The sequence below is a fragment of the Tamandua tetradactyla genome, chromosome 12 (genome assembly GCF_023851605.1).
Source record: "Tamandua tetradactyla isolate mTamTet1 chromosome 12, mTamTet1.pri, whole genome shotgun sequence".
Classification (NCBI taxonomy): domain Eukaryota; kingdom Metazoa; phylum Chordata; class Mammalia; order Pilosa; family Myrmecophagidae; genus Tamandua; species Tamandua tetradactyla.
In genome coordinates, this window is record NC_135338.1 from 91,313,171 (window position 1) to 91,319,170 (window position 6,000).

Sequence of the window (6,000 nt, forward strand, 5' to 3'; positions counted from 1 at the left end):
TTACTTTTTATCACACAATTTTAAGAACTGAACAGCATCATAATAGATTGGAAACTCCAAATCCCATACACAAAACAAGAGACTAAGGTCTAGAGAATCTAATTTAAATTAGAACCTGTCTCCTACTTGCTTAATCAGTTATATTTTCCATTATATCATGCAGCTTTATTATGCCTTCATATTACTTTTCTCCTTAAGCTTCTCCTTACAGGATAAAATCTAAGGTCATCCATCCCCCAAATTTTTAAATAATGAAGAAATAATTGTGAACAGTAAACTAGACTTCTAAGAAAACTGACATTTGAAATCACCAATTTCATACAATCTAGTATCACGTTTCACTAAAAGGTTAAGTATGGGCATGGCTTCTTTCTGTGACACATCAGGTAAATTTTTGAAGATAGTTATAATGAATGGCAAATGCAATCCACATCAATTAACAACTCAATCAGGTAATTTTTATGATTCAAGAATTAGTCCAAAATTCTAGGAAAAAAAATCCCGTAAGCATTTATTACTTTCAGTCTTAAGCACAAAATTTACCTTTCCAATAAAATGAAGTAATTTAAATAGCATAATAATATTGACACTTAAGTGGTAAATATTAATTTACCTTTCAATGAAATGAAGTAATTCAAAGTAATATAATAGTACCTATATTAAAGTTTGCCCTAAGGAGCAAATCAATTTTGTTCCTCAAAAATTTTGTCCACTATACAAACTTGGGCTCAAGCAGTAAATACAAAGCATTCAACGTAAGCAATATAATGAAGACCGAAGTATACATTCATATCTTTTTTAATTATGACTTATTCTACCCCCATTATTTTGTTGTTGATACAAAGGAAAGCTACATTCCATTAGACTAGGGATTAATTTTGAGGTTACGATATTAAAGATTTTACACTGGGATAAAAAGGATTAAAAAAACTTCATGTAACATTTCTCACCCTCTTTACTCTTTAGCCTTTTAACTTTTTCCTTTTTTTTTACAGATTAAATTATACCTTTGGTAGGCCATAATACATTTATTGCTAAATAATACTTATATTACGCTTCACATAGATGTCTTTTTTAAGAGACCCCATTTTCAATTTTATAAGCGCCCAACCAAACCTGAATGCCAAACTAAATATTCTATCACTTGCACAGAGGAAATCCTAATCTTGGCGTTTGTATTAAAGAAGCGTGGGATAAAGGGTGTTTAAATTTTTTTTGGCATATGTTATATCTTTAAAACACGATAGCTCAAAAGAATAACATTTAGTTTTCTTTTACACGCTATAATTAACACAAATTTCATCAAATTGCAAAAAGTGTTAAAAAGAAAAAAGACGCTAAAGCAAAGGCAGTAAGAATATTCCTTTTATAATCAATTTAAATCAAGGGACTAAGCCAACACAATCCAATAAAAGATTATATTTTAGTATCCACATAAACTTCAAGGACAAAGTAAATGTACTCTCATTTTAATTAACTGGTCAGCTGACTATAAAAATTTGCCAGATATCCCTTATTATATTCAGTATTTCTTCCAGTCAACCAGTTACTAATAATTATTTGACATCAATTTCCAGATCCCATGTTACCTTATGAATAAAGACTGTGTTCTTAAATATACCATTGGGACTATTTTTTTCATTCACATATCTAGTTTTAATATGACAAAAGATTGCATATTGGGCATATGTGGCCCAATTCCTACTGTGCTCAAAAATTAGTTTCTCCTTTTTAGCTTAAAAAATAATTGCTGAACAATAAATTAGAGCAAATATTGAGCAATAAACTAGAAATACATTTTTCTAGTTTTCAGGAAAATAACTCATTTTTGTAAGTGTTTGAAAGCAAACTCCTGAAAACAGGTAAAATGAATATTTTCAATCTGTTAGAGAATATGAAAATGTCTGTTTTTTAAATACAACCCTTGTAGGAATTGTAAAACCAGCAAATGCAAAATACTAGCACGTTTCTAAAATGTTACCTGATCCACCAAAACAACGACTAAAGAGCATAAACTTAAGATAGCCAAGACATATAACTCTGGTGACATCTATTTAGAGATTTAACCAGGATCCTGAAGCACCACTTTAATGGAAGTACTGAATGTCTAACTGTGCTGATATAATAAATTATAGGCATCAAACTGCTTTAATACAAAAGTGTTTTTGATGAAAGATTGGAATGTGATGGGATTTTTCTTTCTTTTCATCTTTTTTTAGAGACAGTCTCCAGTTTTTTTGTTTTTTTATTCACAAACTTTGGTAATATTTTCCAATGTTGTTATCCACAATTTCAGATGTTGTGCAAAAATATTTACTTACCTCTGCAACATAAAAGACAGACTTTTCCAAAAATTTCCTTCATCCTCAAGCATAAAACTCCATTCTCAGTCTTCAAAATGGCATACACAATGGCACACCTTTTGGGGAAAAAACAATACTCTAAACAATTCATAAGACAGTTAACAACTAAGAAAGAATACCTTAAATTTTTTATTTTATAAAAGAAACAAACTAAAATCTATACTCAATGCCTGATTTTCACAAATGTTCTTACCTAAAATCTATTAGTATGAATAGAAATTAGCTCAAATTTTCCATTATTATCTACTTAAAAATTTTAAAGATTAACATTGTTTGCAATGTTTAGTATAGAAGTTAAACAAAAAGTGTAACTTTGAGTCATGATTTACCTACAAACATACTCTTTCCTTGTCCCCAAAATTAAACAAAGACTTTAGTACCTTTAGTATTTCAAGCTATTCAAAGAGTACATTAAGCAACAATGCCTATGCAAATATGCTTTTATTCAATGAAAATAACTGGCAAAATTATTTCAAATATTTAGGTTACTCATGTTCATAACCACTCCTTTTTAAAAATCATATAGAAATGTTCTTATATTACATAAATATAAATTGCCAAAGAACAAAATAAGAACCTTATAAGCTTATTTTTACGTCAAAACAATAAAAATTTCCCCAATCTTACCTCAAATATAAGGGTTGTTTTGTTCAGAACCATCAGCAACCAAATTAATCTTAATCTTGTTAAGTTACCTTTTAAAAGGAAGAAGGAAGACATTATTAGTATTTTGGTTTTTACACGCTTCTTGACCAAGCTTCACTGCGATTAAACAATGGAGAAGATATTCCAAACGAGACCCATGGACAAATTTAAAGATGGTCCATCCGTATATTACCTGTACATTTAAGGTTGCAGTTATTTCTAATTTTAAGATCAGTCTTTCTTTTCCTCATCTTTTGGTCACATACGCCAACACTAGGACTTAAGTCATTGGTATCAAAAAGAATACAGAAAATTCAAATCTGTGGACAATTTTAGATTATGACCTTGCTTTCCTCCCCCACCCCCCCACCCCATTTTGATGCTAGGCAATGCACAAAAACTGAGAAAAATTTTCTACTTTTCAAAACTGACATATTAAAATTTCCTTTACCATCTAGAAATATCTTTTAAATTATGAGCAATTAAAAATTAACTCCTCCAGAAAAAAATAGTGACATTAAAATGCCCCTGGTTACTTTAAATTTTAAAGAACAAGTTATTTGATCTCACCAAGTGGAATATTAGCGTTGTCTTAAACAAGGTTCAAACTTGTAGTATCCATGACCTTTATTCAATTTCAAACCAGGATCTCAAACATCTTCCCCTCCCCCACTTATCATGTGAAAAGGTTACTTTGCATTTATTTCACAATTATTTTGCATTTCAATCTTCCAGGTGATTCTAAAAAACTCGATTGACAATATTCACTTAAAAATAACCACTTAAGTGCCCAAAAATTTCAAAAACGTTGACTTGAAAAACGGAAACTGACACTTAACAGATTCTGGAAAAAATCAAGATATGCGCAACTGATGTAACATCTAGGCACTACATGATAGCTAGTAGGGGAAATAAAGCAATTTTAGTGGCAAAAAAGATACCCTCAGAAATATGGCGGAATAAACCAGAATCTTTGATTTCAGAAGTACTACGTAAGTCTCCTCAACACTATTTTTATGTCGATCTGCACCTTTACAACACAAGAGCCACCGCAGAATGAAGATAAATATATTCTAAAATACACAAAGATCGGGCTTTTCCGGTTTGTTCATCAACCCATTAAACTTAAATTCCCCAAACAATTTTTTTTAATGTGTAAGCCATAAGTACAGAGAACTGCAAATTTTGTGGAATCCGATCTATATTCCAACATACTGCTTCTCCGTTTTAAGCACTGGATTTTTATAACATGCAACAAATATGGCTCCTCTTGATCGCCCATTATCGAAGCAATCCTACTTTAATATTTACACTACGAGAAAGTAACTTCACGAAGAGATTAGAATATTTCTTTTTAAAAGTTCTGCTCACCACGGCTTGCGAGAACATACAATATTTGTAAATTAATAAAATGTTGAATTCAAACTTTTAAAAGTCCAGAAACTGACCCAAGTACGTTCTAGCATTTAGGTGTGAGAAGTTACATATAACGGCTCCTCATTGCCTTTTATAAAGTACCAAGCAGTACATCTAATGTAATCACTTATTCAAAAAAAACAGGATGTCAAACGATCTTGGAGTAATTCCTCGGTAAAATAAACTACCTTAATCAAACGTCATCTAGCACCGTAATTCTCAAATCCTTTCCCATTAAACAGTCTTTGACGGCATAGTAAACTTGTCTTCGCAATTTCTGAAATACCAGAAGCACTCCCCCAACTTGCATTTTTAAAAGACAACCTGAACATCAAAAAGGTTTAATAAACAGCAAATACCTTAGCATCTGTAACACTGCAGCCCTTTTTCAAAATTGGCTTTGAAAGAGTTAAAAGCCAACACCCAAAAAGGGGGGAAAAAAAAACCCCAAGTTTTATTTTTGTTCAAACGTAGTCAGGGTTCCATTGTTCTTTCAAATTCGACCAGGAAGATGAGTTCTGCCCTCACAGAAAAGGAGGGTAAAAAGCTTCCCCACTGGAAAACCTGAAAGGGATCCCCCCCCCCAGATATCAAAACAACTCACGAGGACAGAAAGCAGTTCTCCTCGCGCGTCCCCGTCGGGCTCCCGCCTGCGATCACCCGCCGCCGCCCCTCTCCTGGCGGGCCCGGGTCCCGGCGGCGAGGCCGCCCCCCGCCCACCCGCGGGGTCTGCAGCGGGCCCCGCGGGACCCCGGGACCCAGGACCCCGGCGTGGGGCGAATCCCGCGCAGGAAAGCTGGCCCGCGAGGCCCGGTCCGCCACCCCCTCCCGCTCGCGCGCTCAAGGACATTTTGTTTTTCCTCCCAAGGACAAAGGACAATAAAAGGCGCCAGGGAGCCACTCACCAGGTCCGAGCGCGACCGTCGGCAGCCCCCGGCCGCCCGCACCAGAGCGCCAGGCCGAGCCGCCCGCCCGAGTCTCTCTCCGGCGCCCGGCCGAGCCGCCGAGACCCCGGGGAGCCTCCGCAGCCGCTGCCGCAGCGGCGCTTTCGGCGTCGCGGGCCCGGCCACCCCAGGTGCCTCTGTCGCGGGCTCCAACGTCGGCGCGCGGCCCGCCGCGCCTCCGCCGCCGCCGTCCCGCTCTCGCGGGCCCACGGGCAGTCCGGGCGCAGCTCCCCGCGGACCACTGGGCCCCGCAGCCGCGGCCGATCGCCTGACAGCTCCGGGTGCTGCTGCCTCTCCGGCCATCTTGTGCCGTGTGTGCGGTGTCTCTCTCCCGTCTCCTCTCTCGGCTTTACTCCCTCCTCCTCCTCCCCCCGCCCCACACACCACACAACATGGCCTCTTCGCTGCAGCGGCGGCTGCGGCGGCGGCAGGAGCTCCGCGGCGCTCCAGCCCGCTCCCCTCCCCCACCCTCCCCGCCTCCCGCCCGCAGCCCGCGGCCTCAGCGCGCACGCGCGCGCCGCCCGCCAGCCGTGGCCATTGGCTCCGCGAGCTTCCTGTCTTTCCTTCCCGGGAGCGGCCCCACGCACGCTCGCTGGCGTCTCCCTCGCTACCAACAACAGCAAGTTCGATAC

The 6,000-nt window shown here is 38.6% G+C and overlaps 1 protein-coding gene across 5 annotated transcripts in view; it reads right to left on the minus strand.

Moving 5' to 3' along the window:
* Positions 1 to 5,424, minus strand: part of CHD2 (chromodomain helicase DNA binding protein 2) — a 179,146-nt gene extending 173,722 nt beyond the window's left edge. The window contains exons 1-3 of one of the 5 annotated variants that reach the window (XM_077124105.1): positions 5,330 to 5,424; positions 2,991 to 3,058; positions 2,322 to 2,419 (exon numbers count right to left, since the gene is read on the minus strand). The gene's annotated coding sequence lies outside the window, so the exon portion shown is untranslated. The other 4 variants (XM_077124107.1, XM_077124108.1, XM_077124109.1 and 1 more) reach the window with 4 other exon arrangements.
* Between the last annotated feature and the right edge of the window lie 576 nt (positions 5,425 to 6,000).